At 44.4% G+C, this 14888-nt stretch overlaps 1 long non-coding RNA gene across 1 annotated transcript; it reads right to left on the reverse strand.

The window, feature by feature from the left end:
• Nucleotides 1–837: 837 nt before the first annotated feature.
• On the reverse strand, nucleotides 838–2408 carry LOC119355120. The gene is made up of 2 exons (XR_005171466.1): nucleotides 1828–2408; nucleotides 838–1310 (listed from the first exon to the last, which is right to left on the reverse strand). It is a non-coding gene; the product is annotated as an uncharacterized LOC119355120 (long non-coding RNA).
• Nucleotides 2409–14888: the final 12480 nt, after the last annotated feature.

Genomic DNA, 14888 nt, shown 5'->3' on the forward strand with positions numbered 1-14888 from the left:
GGTTTTTCCTTGAAGAGGAAAGGGTGATGCAGCAAAGTAGAGTAAGTATTTCCCTCGGTGTTTGAGAACCAAGGTATCAATCTAGTAGGAGGTAACACGCAAGTCACCTAGTATCTGCACCAACAAACAAGAACCTCGCAACTAACGCGATAAAGGGGTTGTCAATCCCTTCATGGACACTTACGAAAGTGAGATATGATAGAGATAATAAGATAAATATTTTTGGTATTTTTATGATATAGATTGGAAAGTAAAGATTGCAAAATAAACTATGATAGAAATATCAAATAGATATGAAAATAATATGACGGAAGATAGACCCGGGGGCCATAGGTTTCACTAGTGGCTTCTCTCAAGATAGCAAATTCTATGGTGGGCGAACAAATTACTGTCAAGCAATTGATAGAAAAGCAAATAATTATGAGAATATCTAGGCATGATCATGTATATAGGCATCACGTCCGCGACAAGTAGACCGAAACGATTCTGCATCTACTACTATTACTGCACACATCGGCCGCTATCCAGCATGCATCTAAAGTATTAAGTTCATAAAAACAAAGTAACGCATTAGACAAGATGACATGATGTAGAGGGATAAACTCAAGGAATATGATATAAACCCCATCTTTTTATCCTCGATGGCAACAATACAATACGTGCCTTGCTGCCCCTGCTGTCACTGGGAAAAGACACCGCAAGATTAAACCCAAAGTTAAGCACTTCTCCCATTGCAAGAAAGATCAATCTATGTAATGACCCATATTTCTTTTCACATAGTTATTCCACACTTAACTTGATAATTAAGTAGAATATATTAAGAAAATACATCTCAAATTTCTTCAACAAGAATAACCACTCAAATATATATTTATACTCATACACCTCAAACAGTACAGCTGTACAAGTGTATTACAAATCTTTGGAAAAAGAAAATGGAGGGAGACTAAACTATGCTAATCTATACAACAATGCCAAACAAACTTAGACCAACCTAAAAATATCTCTGGGTCAACCAGAATAGCAGGACACATTTGAGACACACACTGACCACCACCCTCACGTGCACTAGTCAATGGGTCAGCAGTATAGTCTATGTATGGGCTTCAACCTTCAGCCAATTAGAAGCTAGCACCTGTGAGAACAATGGAGAAGGGGATGGGCAGCCATACCAGCCAAGGAAGATGGTTTTCTGATATTAAAAGAAGAGACAGCAGAGCAAGCCATTGCCAAGACTTCACACATCTCCATTCTTCCCCAAATAGCCAAACCAACAGCTTGTCTTCCTCCCACTGTCTTCATCTTTCTATCTGCAACCAACAAAGATCCAAAAACAATACGTAGAGATGGTGACTAGAGAAATCATAGTAGATCGAAGGAGGAAGGCTAGAGCAAGAAGTTAGCCTACTGGACTGGGATCTGGAAGTAGGAGCAGCACTAGTAGGAACAACAGAGAAGGCAAAAGAAGAAAGGTGAGTTCTTCTTCTGCCATTCCTTTAGCACTCACACTCACAAAACAAGCCCAACCTGGATGCACCCACAATATTCCTCACTAGTTCTTCACAGATGCACACAAAAGCTAAATCATTCCAGTAGTATCATCTATCACAGATCTTAAAATCAACAGTACAAGAAATCATGTATAATGCCTTAATCAAGTAAAATAAAATGGAGCAAGATAACGTACAACATTAGTACACCAACATCTTGCACAATAGGAACTGATTCAGTACACACACATGCACATGAGACTAAATTAATTTACCAAATCTGAGAACTTGAGCATAAAAAAGAAAGAATTAGGGAGGGGACAAGGGCATCACTAACCCGCACTTATGCTCGATCTGCTCCATGGCCATGCCTTTGAATTCTTATCTGCAACACCCAGCGGCACCGCAGACACCAACACCGACAGCTTCATTCTGGAGCAGATGAATCACAGCACAACAAGAACCTAACCTCCAAGTCAAATCTGAGAGGGGATTAGAGATTAGGGATTTGGATCAGGGGAGAGAGAGAGAGGTCCGGCAGTGGCGGAGCAGCATGTTCCCATCGCTGGCGGCGTGGCCGATCTGTCTAGGTTAGGAGCAGAGGAATAGGAGGGAGAGAAGACATGTGCGTGTGTTCTGTTCTTGGTGGACTAGTATTGGTGTGTGTTGTGTTCGATGGAGGACTAGTAGAGGAGAGAGAGAGACTTGGAAATTGAGAAAGGGAGAGGGCACGTGGAGGTTTCTAGTAGTGGTAATTACCCAGGTGCACATCTAATAATTATCTATTCTAAATCCACCTACTAATGCAATCTTAGTAAAAAAGGAAAAATAGGTAATAAAAGAAATAATTATGTCCGACTGTAAGATGACCACACTGCACCGACGTATAATTTTATTTCCCTCGTGTTCACTCGACTTAGTCTCGAAATATATATTTGCCGAACTGCAGGAAGCGAGTACAGTCCGAAGAAGGAGGCGCTACAGAAGCAAATTGAGTCCGGATCTGAGTACAAAAACTCAGACAAGCTCTCCTTGATCAGGCTGAGTAGAACTTTTTCTGAAGAAAAAAACACTATTCTCTACTATCTTATCATCAACTTGCATAAAATGGTTTGGTAATAAATTGTGTGGAGTGACTGTTGACATATAGTTGGGTTAGCTGATGGAGCAGCTAATCCATTGATTTATTTATTTTATAATTATTCGGTGGGTAGAGGGTGCCTAGATGGACATACGGGAAGGTGGGGCCCTCTACATATGGCTAGTATATTAAGATTAAATAATTTTCACTCATTTTATGTGCCATACTACAACCGTATCAACCATGGTCTCATCTATGACGAGTTGAGCCCAACACCATCAAGTTATTATACTCTTGACATGGGTAAGTAGTAGTAGGATGGGCGATGAGTTCCCACGCTAATGCCGGATGAGTGTATTAGCAAGCGCTATATATTCAGCGTTGGTGGAGTGCGGGTTCCGAAACCCGACACAACAGCTAGTGACCACTAGCCGGGTGGAGATATAATATACATAATGGAAACAAGTTTTATGTTCTGAACCATGTCTCGCATCTAAGGAAATGCAGATGGCAATTATGGTTTCGAGCTCTATGAGTAAAGTGATACAAACTCTGCAGAGTTAAAGTAAAACATGAATTCATGCCAGTCTCTTGGATTAGGGACTACAGGACCTATTGGTGGTCTATCTTGCAATACGAGTGTTTGATAGTTTTTTATAAATTGAAATAAACTTTCTGCAAAAAAAATTATTTATTTATTTATTTTACAGGAGTTGAGTTGAGGTAGGACTTGTTGATTTATATTGAGCTATCATGAGTGTGCATTTTGCTATTTGAGATTGCTGAGTACTTTGTACTCACTCTTGCTATTAATCGTCTCTTTCCTGGTGCAAAGCTTGTATGAGAATCCTACTGGACCAAGTGAGGAGAGCAATGGTGATGGATACAACTACACAGGGGACATAGATGTGGATCCATCCAGTGCCATGTACGATCTGGATGCTACATATGGGGGCTGGGATGAATAAGTAACTATGATCTAGCTATGTAATCCAAGAACTATTTTATCACAATCAAATCTTGGACCGCTAGTTGAACTCCAGTTTTAGGACATGTAATAATTTGGTGAACATGTGAGAAGCCTACTTGAGACTTCAGCCCTGTGTGGCATGGTATTGTAATATAGATGACCATCTCTAGCTATTCCTTGTTGCAAATCTCTGACATGAATTATTATTTGAAAACACAAGATTTTATCAAGAAATAATCCAAGGACTAGTGCATTATCTATATTAATAATGACACGGGTCGTCACAGGTGGTATCAGAGCAATGGTTTCGAGGGCCACACAGATAGTGAGAGATGGTTGGAATAGTTTAGTTGGAACCCATACTTGCTATAATGCACCACTAATTAATTCCATATCATATTATTCTATCCAGTAACTTTAGATGACTACCATGCTAATTAGAAGCCTGTTGCAGGATGGTTCGAGTTAGAATTCCACCATCAAGGGTTCGTGGCCAGCATGTCCTACTACTTTGGCAAATGATGCAGGAGCTTGGGGCACCATGTCCACAATTCTTTGAAGAGATGCCAGATGATGGAACACACTCCTACGGACGCGTAGTTGTGGTACTCAACGGTGTTCCATCAGACATGGACTTCTACGCGGAGCTCTCCACAATGCAGCGGTCCTTCGATGACACCCTACCAATGCAAGAGGTTGCCAAGGAAGCTGTGCATGGACTGCGAGCACGCTTTGGAGAGAATTGCGCACCACCGGATACCGTGACTTGCCAGCACTTGATTCTAGAAATTTTGGGCAAAACCATCAGCAAGGACCTAGAGTAGCAAGCCTGGGTGTCGGGTCTTCATCAGCAAAACCTACACCTGCCGCTTCAACAGTTAGCACCACTTCTAGTATGACAATGATTGCTGATGCGATGATGTATCATACAATGAAGGAGGGGCTTATTAGACACCGGGAAGCAACCCAATTCTGGTATCAATGCTATCAGATGAGCGAACATGATAGGATTATGCTTTAGGGAGCACTAAATGCTATGCCGGGAGGTCCTCTTAATCCTATAATAGTACCAGGTGACGTTCAAGAGGAAGAAGAGGAGGATCCAGATGAAGTAGAACTAGAGGAACCGAAGAAGTTGAGGGAGTAGAGAACCCAGACGAGCCACTAGTTCCACCCTAACCAGACGTACCACCTGCACCACCCCAGCCACTACCTGAACATATAGCTGAACCAAAACCAGCCCTACAGCCAGATATAGAGCAGCAGCTACACCACTTCCCTATCCCACGACCACACCAACCTGACTTTATCCACCCACACATGAGTGTCAGCTCGAGGGAGTACAGGGAGACTGCTACCTATGCAAGGGTACTTGGACTTTGCGCGAGTGGCAGCGGCAGAAGCAATTGAAGTGGCAGCGGTAGCAACTATGGTGGTGGCAGCGGCATCGCCTAATCAAGTTCCAATCTGCCAGACTCTTAGGCATGGGACCCCTTGGTCATAGACTAGTCTTTTGGGATCAGCAGTAGTTAGTGTAGTGGCAGCCTGAATATGTGTGTTTATGTAAGATATGTCTGAACTGCAATGACAGAGTATGTCCCCTATTGTAACACCTCGGATGTAACTTTCCCAATTTGTACTCCAACTCTTGCCGTTTCCGGCATTAAGTTATTTTATTTTTCTCGGGTTCGGGTTTTTGTCTCCGTGTGTTGTTGTCGTTGTCATGCATCTCATATCATGTCATCATGTGCATTGCATTTGCATACGTGTTTCATCTCATGCATTCGAGCATTTTCTCCGTTGTCCATTTTGCACTCCGGCGCTTCGTTCTCCTCCGGTGGTCATTTCTAGATTTCTTTCGTGTGTGGGGATTAAACATTTCCGGATTGGACCGAGACTTGCCAAGCGGCCTTGTTTTATTACCGGTAGACCGCCTGTCAAGTTTCGTATCATTTGGACTTCGTTTGATACTCCAACGGTTAACCGAGGGACCGAAAAGGCCTCTTGTGTGTTGCAGCCCAACACCCCTCCAATTTGGCCCAAAACCCACCAAAACCCTCTCCTTCATCTAAATCGTTCGATCACGATCGCGTGGCCGAAAACCGCACCTCATTTGGACTCTCCTAGCTCCCTCTATGCCTATATAAAGGCCTCTCCCCGAAATCCGGATCCCCCCTCGTTCTAAACCCTTGTCCCCTTCGTCTCCACGCGCCGGCGGACAAATATCGTCCGGCCGGACACGTCCGGAGTCGCCGCCGCCCGCCCGCGCCTATCAGGCATCGCCACGTGGCACAGCAGCCGCCGCCGCCGCCGCCGAGGCCCGTTTGGCCCAGGGCGGGCCCTCGCCGCCGCCAACCGGGCCGCCGCCTCCTCAGCCGTGCGCCGCTGCCTCCTCGGCCGCGCCCCGCCGCCTCCTTCTCCGCGCCGCCGCCGAGCCGCCGCCGCCCCGGCGTCCACCGGCCGCCGTGCCACCGCGGGACCCCGCCGCCGCGAGCCGCCCGACGCGCCGCCCCGTCGTCCAAGCCGCCGCCACCGCCAAGTCCGGCGATCCCGCCGCCCTCCGCCATCCTCCCCGCGAACTCCGGCGAGATCCCGCCAAGTCCGACCGACCACCACGACGCCATCGCCGGCGACCTCGACTCCGTCGTGAACAGTGCCCCGACCGTGCCTCGGATTCCGTGCCAACCCTAGATCTGAGAGAGGTTTTTTTTTTTTCATCAAGTCCCCGGAAATTCCAGATCCATGTGCTCTTGTTCTTAGCCTCGTAACTTTGCATCCGTAGCTCCGATTTGGGCATATAGCATATCAAAATGTTCATCTCAGAGAGTACATCATTTCATCCCATTGCATCATTTTCATTTGAGTTCATCTTGATAGCCGAAATGCTGTTAGAAGAGGGATACTTGAGATAATTGTCATATCTGCTACTCCATTTAGCTTTTTGTCATTTTTGCCATGATTAATGTGTGCATGATATGCCCTGATGTTCTACATATGTTTTGTTAAGGGTTTTGTCATCTTTCCAGAGGTGCAACCCATGTATTTTTGTGATGTGTGTGGTGACTAGTACAAGCTTGCAAAGTGGTGCACTTGGTAATTCTGATTTCAGGGACTTAGCATTTCCACTAAGTCCTTGATCTGTTTATCTCATGTTGCCATATGATCATGTTGTTTCCTAGTGATCCGTGCCTCTTTTGAGGATGATCAGTAAGGATGTTTTATTAATCTTGTAGTGATCTATCCATCCATGTCTTTGTTTGCAATTATGGAGCACCCTAGGTTGAGTCAATCGAGCTCTACTTTTGCTACTTTGTGAATCTGGGCAGATTGTCAACTTGTTTGCAATTTTGTCGACGATGTTGTAGTTGATCCGTGCATGCTATGTTATTGTTCTTGCCATGTCTAGCTTGCTTTTTGTGTATTCTTGATGGTTGTATCCTTAGTTTGTCATGACTTTCTCCGTAGTGAGTACATCGAGCTCGTAAACATGCCTACTTGAGATATGTTTCAGCATGTGCCAGTTTTCACTAAGTCTGAAAACTGATTATGATTTTGCCATGTTCACATGCTTGCAATTGTATTTTCTGATCCCTTTTGGCTCAAGGTCACTAAGGGACTTTTGTTAAGCTCTTTGAGTAGCTCCATGCCATGCTTTCCTTTGCCATGTTCAATTCCTGCAGCACATAGTTTTGTTGCTCCGAAGAGTGCTACCTGATCTGAAATTCCAGACAAGTGTTAATTTCTGTTTGCCATATGCATTTTTGTCGTGCTTGTTTGAACCTGTTAATGGATGAATTGGCCGTTGCTCAGTGCTAGACTTTTGTTAAGCATCTTGTATGCATCCCTTCCATGTATTTTGTGGTCATGTTTGGGAGCTGTAGCATGTTCATCTCATTGCATTTAGATGGCGACTTGCTGTAAATCGTAGACCGGTGTCATTTTTGAATCGCTTGCCATTTCTAAACCGTAACTCCGATTCCGGCGTTATTTATATCGTTTTCAAGTGATTTCATCTCATCTTTCCAGTGGTACACTTGGATTTTCAAGTTGAGGCCAGGTTCATGCATTCCTTGTCACATCTTGCATATGCATCCCGCATCGCATCCCGCATAGCATATCATCTTTGCATCATCTTGTTTGATCCTTGCACGTGGTTGATTTGTGTCCTTGTTGCTTGTTTGTCTTGTTTGGGTAGAGCCAGGAGACGAGTTTGTTAACGAGGAGCCCGTTGAGTTTGCTTTCGAGGATCCAATCAACTCTGACAACTGTGCAGGCAAGATGATCATACCCTCGAAATCACTACTATCTTTGCTATGCTAGTTTGCTCGCTCTTTTGCTATGACCAATGCTACGATGCCTACCACTTGCTTTCAAGCCTCCCAAATTGCCATGTCAAACCTCTAAGCCACCATGTCCAAGCAAACCGTTGATTGGCTATGTTACCGCTTTGCTCAGCCCCTCTTATAGCGTTGCTAGTTGCAGGTGAAGATTGGAGGTTGTTCCTTGTTGGAACATTTATTTACTTGTTGGGATATCATTATATTATCATGTTATCTTAATGCATCTATATACTTGATAAAGGGTGGAAGGCTCGGCCTCTCGCCTAGTGTTTTCTTACACTCTTGCCGCCCTAGTTTCCGTCATATCGGTGTTATGGATTTTGCGTTCCTCACGCGGTTGGTTATAATGGGAACCCCTTGATAGTTCGCCTTGATTAAAACTTTTCCAGCAATGCCCAACCTTGGTTTTACCATTTGCCACCTAGCCTTTTCTTTCCCTTGGGTTCTGCAGACTCAAGGGTCATCATTATTTTAACCCCCCCGGGCCAGTGCTCCTCTGAGTGTTGGTCCAAACTGTCAGCCGCCGGTGGCTACCAGGGGCAACTCTGGGCTGGCCTACCGGAAGTTTAGACAATCTGAGTGTGCCCTAAGAAAGAGATATGTGCAGCTTCTATCGGGATTTGTCGGCACATTCGGGCGGTGTTGCTGGTCTTGTTTTAATCTGTCGAAGTGTCTTGAAGAACCGAGATACCGAGTCTGATCGGAACATCTTGGGAGGAGGTTTATTCCTTCGTTGACCGTGAGAGCTTGTCATGGGCTAAGTTGGGACTCCCCTGCAGGGATTTGAACTTTCGAAAGCCGTGCCCGCGGTTATGGGCAGATGGGAATTTGTTAATGTCCGGTTGTAGATAACTTGAACCTTAACTTAATTAAAATGAATCAAGTGAGTGTGTTACCGTGATGGCCCCTTCTCGGCGGAATCCGGGAAGTGGACACGGTGTTGGAGTAATGTTCGCGCAGGTTTCTCTCTAGTTTCTCGCTCGCGCTTTGCCTCCTCTTCCCGCTCTCTTTTGCGAATAAGTTAGCCATCATTTTTGCTAGTCGCTTGCTGCAGCTCCACATATACTTTTACCTTGCCTTACCTATAAGCTTAAATAGTCTTGATCACGAGGGTGCAAGATTGCTGAGTCCCTGTGGCTCACAGATTACTATTACACCAGATGCAGGGCCCGATGATTCTGCTCCAGGAGACGCGTTTGAGCTCAAGTGGGAGTTCGACGAAGACTCTCAACGTTACTATGTTTCCTTTCTTGATGATCAGTAGTGGTGTCCAGTTGGGGGTGATCGGGACCGTGCCGCATGTTGGGTTCTTTTTTATTTTGGCGCCGTAGTCGGGTCATGAGTGTTTGGATGATGTAATGTTATTTATGTACTTGATTGACGTGGCGAGTGTAAGCCAACCATGTTATCTCCCCTTTATTATTTATATTACATGGGATGTTATGAAGATTGCCTAACTTGCGACATACGCCTTCAATGCGATTATGTCTTTAAGTCGTGCATCGACACGTGGGAGCTATAGTCGCATCGAGGGTGTTATACCTATGTACTAGTAGGAACTGAACCATATGTAGTGTTTAGTGTAGTTATAATGTAGTTACGCCCCTAATTAAGACCTATGTGATGTACTGATCTAACATAAGTGTTTGCCCTGTAGTATATAACTTGCTGCATTAGGAGGCTCGTAGTACTTTACTATTGTGTGCTTTAGTGAGTAATCAGAGTGATATCATTCTGGGTAGTAAGAGGCATTTGCCACCATGATTGCACTTCATGTTTGGTTACTACAAATTTAAGAATGGCACGCTATTTATTGATATCACTTGCACTTGTGCTTGCTGATTGAATCAATCTTTACCTAATATAATAATAAAGGGGCTAACGCTTCTTCCTCCTTAATTTTCGTCCGTTTTTGTATGTCAAAGGTTTTTTTCGGTCCGTCCTTCAAAGGTTCGTATGTCGTTTAATCGATCTGTTCGTTCGGTAAAACCAAATCTGATCGAAAGAAGCTACATGGACCACACGCAACGAGGCCGAATTATTTCAGCCAGAGCTAGGCCAAATTATTCCGGCCCATCCAGGCCGACCGACACAAAAAATTGTTGCTCGGTGTGGCGAATCGAACTTGCAACTTGATGTGTGAAATCTAATATTGCGGCCAATTAAGCTAGCTCGTGTTGCATGATAATAAAAAATTGATTCACCTATAAAATAGTCCCACCTCATTTCCTTACATTCAATTTTCCTAATTTATATACGTCTTCATTTTTTCTAGGTAACAAGGAGCCATCTCGAAAATCATTAAGTAAGGAAATAAACCATCCGTGGTAAGGAAGGAAATAAAAAAGAAGGAAAGAAGGATTGAATAAAAGAATGAAGAAGGAAATAAGGAAGGTAAAGAGGAAATAAATAGGAGGAAAGAATAAAGATGGAAAGAAAGGCATTGAATGGAAGAATAAATAATGAAAAATGAAGGAAATAAAATAGAAGGAAAGAATAAAAGAGGAAAGAATAAAAGATCGCCCGCTCCGCCTCCACGAGCTCCAGGTGCTCCCGGCGGAGCTCTTGCATGTAGGCCTCGTCGGCGACCTCGGCCTCGAGACGCTCCCACGCCTCGCGGTCCTCCCGCGCCATAGCCGAGCTCACCGCCCTGGCTCCGGCGGAACGAGGTGGACCGGACATGTGCCGAAGGGGAAATTGAGCCTAGCCGCCGCGCCGTGGTAGCGGACCTGCCAGCGGTCGTACTCCATGGCCGCGAGCTCGGTCGTGTGGAAGCTACCGAGCCACTGGCGGGTGTGGGTCTCTCGATCTATAATCTCGGTGACCCACGTCCCCACCACTGCTGCCGGACCCCGAGGTAGGACTTCGTCGGTTGCCGGGTCCAAGGGAGGATGGAGAAGTCCTCGAACTGGCATAGGGGCACGGCGGTGGGCGGATCGGGGACCGACGACGGTGGATCGGGCCCGCGGAGAACGACGGGGACACCTCGGCGGCCTCCTCGCCGGCGTCGGGAGAAAAGGCTGCGATAAACCTCCTTTTGGCCATTGGCTACTCGAGCTCCCCGTCGCACAGGCAGAGGTTGAGGATGGAGGCGCCGGCGATGGCAGCGACCTACCAATGGTTTCGAGGGTTGTGTGTGTCTATGTGAGCGGAGGTTGTGTTTGAGGAAATACTACGGCAACTGAAAATTTTACTAGGCGGGAGTAACAAGGCGGGGCTACTGAAAATTTGGATCAAGGGCGAGCAGATATTTTTGAGATTGCGAGGGATGGAGAGGCGGGAGTAAAATGTCGGGGCTACTGAACATGTGAATCAAGGGACTGAAGCAGAGAGGGATGCAGAGGCAGGAGTTTTGGGGGAGCGAGCTAGTGTGCTTGACACGCCGGCTGTGGACTGTAGCCGACGCACCTTCTCGTGTAAGCCATAGGTGTACTATACATCGGTGGTGCTCCAAGATATTTTGTACTACATCTCACACAGTTGCTGATAATAAACTGTGTGCGATCTACTTGATTTTTCATCTTGATTTCAATTACATAATGGGGTCACAGCGGCAATGGACGGTGTTTGAATTGCTAGACCTTTTATCTGCAGTGAACATGCAATTGTATGTGTGTCATAAAAGAATTGGAATTATTCAGGGTTCATTTGGACATTTCGTACATTAAACTGGTTTTCTAGCCATTTCAGGTGCACAATTCAAAATTAAACTACATGCACATGCTCCGGTGCATACAAATTGGTCGAAAAATCAAATATGTGTCCTCCAGTGCATGCTTAGGTCCCATGGAAGAAATGTGAATGAATTTTCCGGGGTTCGTTTGGCCTTTTTTATACATTAACTGGATTTTCTAGGCATTTTATGTGCATAATTCAAATTTGAACTACAAGCACATGCTCCAATGCACCAAAGTTGGTTGAAAAATCACATGTGTGTCCTTGGGTGAATTTCTAGGTCCCATGCAAGAGATGGGAATGAATTTCAAACACCAGGGCACTATTGATTGCCGGCAAAACATTGAGATGCCTGGTTTTTAAATTCTAGTAAATCCAAAATTTGTCTGAAATTCATGAAACTTGGCATGCTATCATGGAGCAGCATCAACATGCCGTGGTAAAATTTTTGTCCCATTTGGGGCAGGTTGGGGTATAAGCTTCTCACAAATCAGAGCTTCTCACAACAAGCATGATGGTTTCGATAGGGAATGTACCACCTTTGGGGACGAGACGATATCCGTTGCCTCTTATTGCTTTCAAAAAATTTCTAGTGTCAACATAGAACAACAAGAGTGTTGTGTTCAATCTTGGAATTTTCCGGGGTTCATTTGGCCTTTTTAATACATTAACTGGGTTTTCTAGGCATTTTATGTGCATAGTTCAAATTTGAACTACAAGCACATGCTCCAATGCACAAAAGTTGGTTGAAAAATCACATGTGTGTCCTTGGGTGAATTTCTAGGTCCCATGCAAGAGATGGGAATGAATTTCAAACACCATGGCACTGTTGATTGCCGGTAAAACATTGAGATGCCTGGTTTTTAAATTCTAGTAAATCCAAAACTCGTCTGAAATTCATGAAACTTGGCATACTATCATGGGGCGGCATCAACATGCTGTGTTAAATTTTTTTGTCCCATTTGGGGCAGGTTCGGGTATATGCTTCTCACAAACCAGAGCTTCTCACAACAAGCATGATGGTTTCGGTAGGGAACGTCCCACCTTTGGGAATGAAACGATATCCATTGCCTCTTATTGCTTTCAAAAAAATTCTCGTGTCAACATAGAACAACATGAGTGTTGTGTCAATTTTTGGGATTATTTGGGGTTCGTTTGGACATTTTTATGCATTAACTGGGTTTTCTAGGCATTTTATGTGCATAATTCAAATTTGAACTACAAGAACATGCTCCAATGCACCAAAGTTGGTTGAAAAATCACATGTGTGTCCTTGGGTGAATTTCTAGCTCCCATGCAAGAGATGGGAATGAAATTCAAACACCATGGCACTGTTGATTGCCGACAAAACATTGAGATGCCTGGTTTTTAAATTCTAGTAAATCCAAAACTCGTATGAAATTCATGAAACTTGGCATGCTATCATGGAGCGGCATGAACATGCCGTGGTGAAAATTTTGTCGCATTTGTGGCAGGTTCGGGTATAAGCTTCTCACAACAAGCATGATGGTTTCGATAGGGAACGTACCACCTTTGGTGACGGGACGATATCCGTTGCCTCTTATTGCTTTTAAAAAAATCTCGTGTCAACATAGAACAACAGGAGTGTTGTCAATTTTTGGGATTTTTTGGGGTTTGTTTGAACATTTTTATGCATTAACTGAGTTTTCAATGCATTTATGTGCATAATTCAAATTTGAACTACATGCACATGCTCCAGTGCATATAAATTGGTTGAAAAATCAAATCTGTGTCCTTGGGTGCATGCTTAGGTCCCATGCAAGAAATGGGAATGTATTTCAAACACCAGGGCACCGTTGATTGCCGGCAAAACATTGAGATGCCTCGTTTTTAAATTCTAGTAAATCCAAAACTCATCTAAAATTCATGAAACTTGGCATGCTATCATCGAGCGGCATCAACATGCCGTGTTAAAAAATTTGTCCCATTTGGGGCAGTTTTGGGTATATGCTTCTCACAACAAGCATGATGGTTTCGGTAGGGAACGTCCCACCTTTGGGGATGAAATGATATCCATTGCCTCTTATTGCTTTCAAAAAATTTCTCGTGTCAACATAGAACAACAGGAGTGTTGTGTCAATTTTTGGGATTCTTTGGGGTTCGTTTGGACATTTTTATGCATTAATTGAGTTTTCAATGCATTTATATGCATAATTCAAATTTGAACTACATGCACATGCTCCAGTGCATATAAATTGGTTGAAAAATCAAATATGTGTCCTTGGGTGCATGCTTAGGTCCATGCAAGAAATGGGAATGAATTTCAAACACAGGGCACAGTTGATTGCCGACAAAACATTGAGATGCCTCATTTTTAAATTCTAGTAAATCCAAAACTCGTCTGAAATTCATGAAACTTGGCATGCTTTCATGGAGTGGCATGAACACGCCGTGGTAAAGTTTTTGTCCCGTTTGGGGCAGGTTTGGGTATATGCTTCTCACAAACCAGAGCTTCTCACAACAAGCATCATGGTTTTGGTAGGGATCGTCCCACCTTTGGGGACGAAACGATATCCACTGCCTCTTATTGCTTCCAAATTCTTTCTCGTGTCAACATAGAACAACAGGAGTGCTGTGTCAATTTTTGTGATTTTTCGGGGTTCTTTTGGACATTTGTATGCATTAACTGAGTTTTTAATGCATTTATGTGCATAATTCAAATTTGAACTACATGCACATGCTCTAGTGCATATAAATTGGTTGAAAAAACAAATCTGTGTCCTCGGGTGCATGCTTAGGTCCCATGCAATAAATGGGAATGATTTTCAAACACCAGGGCACCGTTGATTGCCGACAAAACATTGAGATGTCTGGTTTTTAAATTCTAGTAAATCCAAAACTCGTCTAAAATTCATGAAACTTGGCATGCTATCATGGAATGGCGCCCGGCATGATGTGGTATTTTTCGTGTCCATTTTGAGAGAAGGCGCACTTGAATAATGACAACCAACAAAGGCATTTTGAAAAAATAGCTACCACTTAATATCTCAAACGTTTGTATAATTCAAAACGTGTGCGTTCTGTTAACCATTCATGTGACGCCACGTGTCTTCGTTTTAATGGTTGTAGGAGGTGCCGTGCGGACAGCTGCTTGACCTTGACTGAACGGGAGGCGTGCGAGCGTAGGCTGACCGAGAGGCATGCAAGTTGTCCTCCAATGTGCAGGCTCACCAGGAAGCGTGCAATCTTTACGCTGCGCAAGCTCACTGGGAAGCGAGCCCTTTGACTTCCATGGCCACCCGCCTTCCTCTCCGTTAATGGTGCCCGAGCCGCTATTTAATACGGGCGGCCTTACTGTCCGCCTCCCATTC

The sequence above is a fragment of the Triticum dicoccoides genome, chromosome 2A (genome assembly GCF_002162155.2).
Source record: "Triticum dicoccoides isolate Atlit2015 ecotype Zavitan chromosome 2A, WEW_v2.0, whole genome shotgun sequence".
Classification (NCBI taxonomy): domain Eukaryota; kingdom Viridiplantae; phylum Streptophyta; class Magnoliopsida; order Poales; family Poaceae; genus Triticum; species Triticum dicoccoides.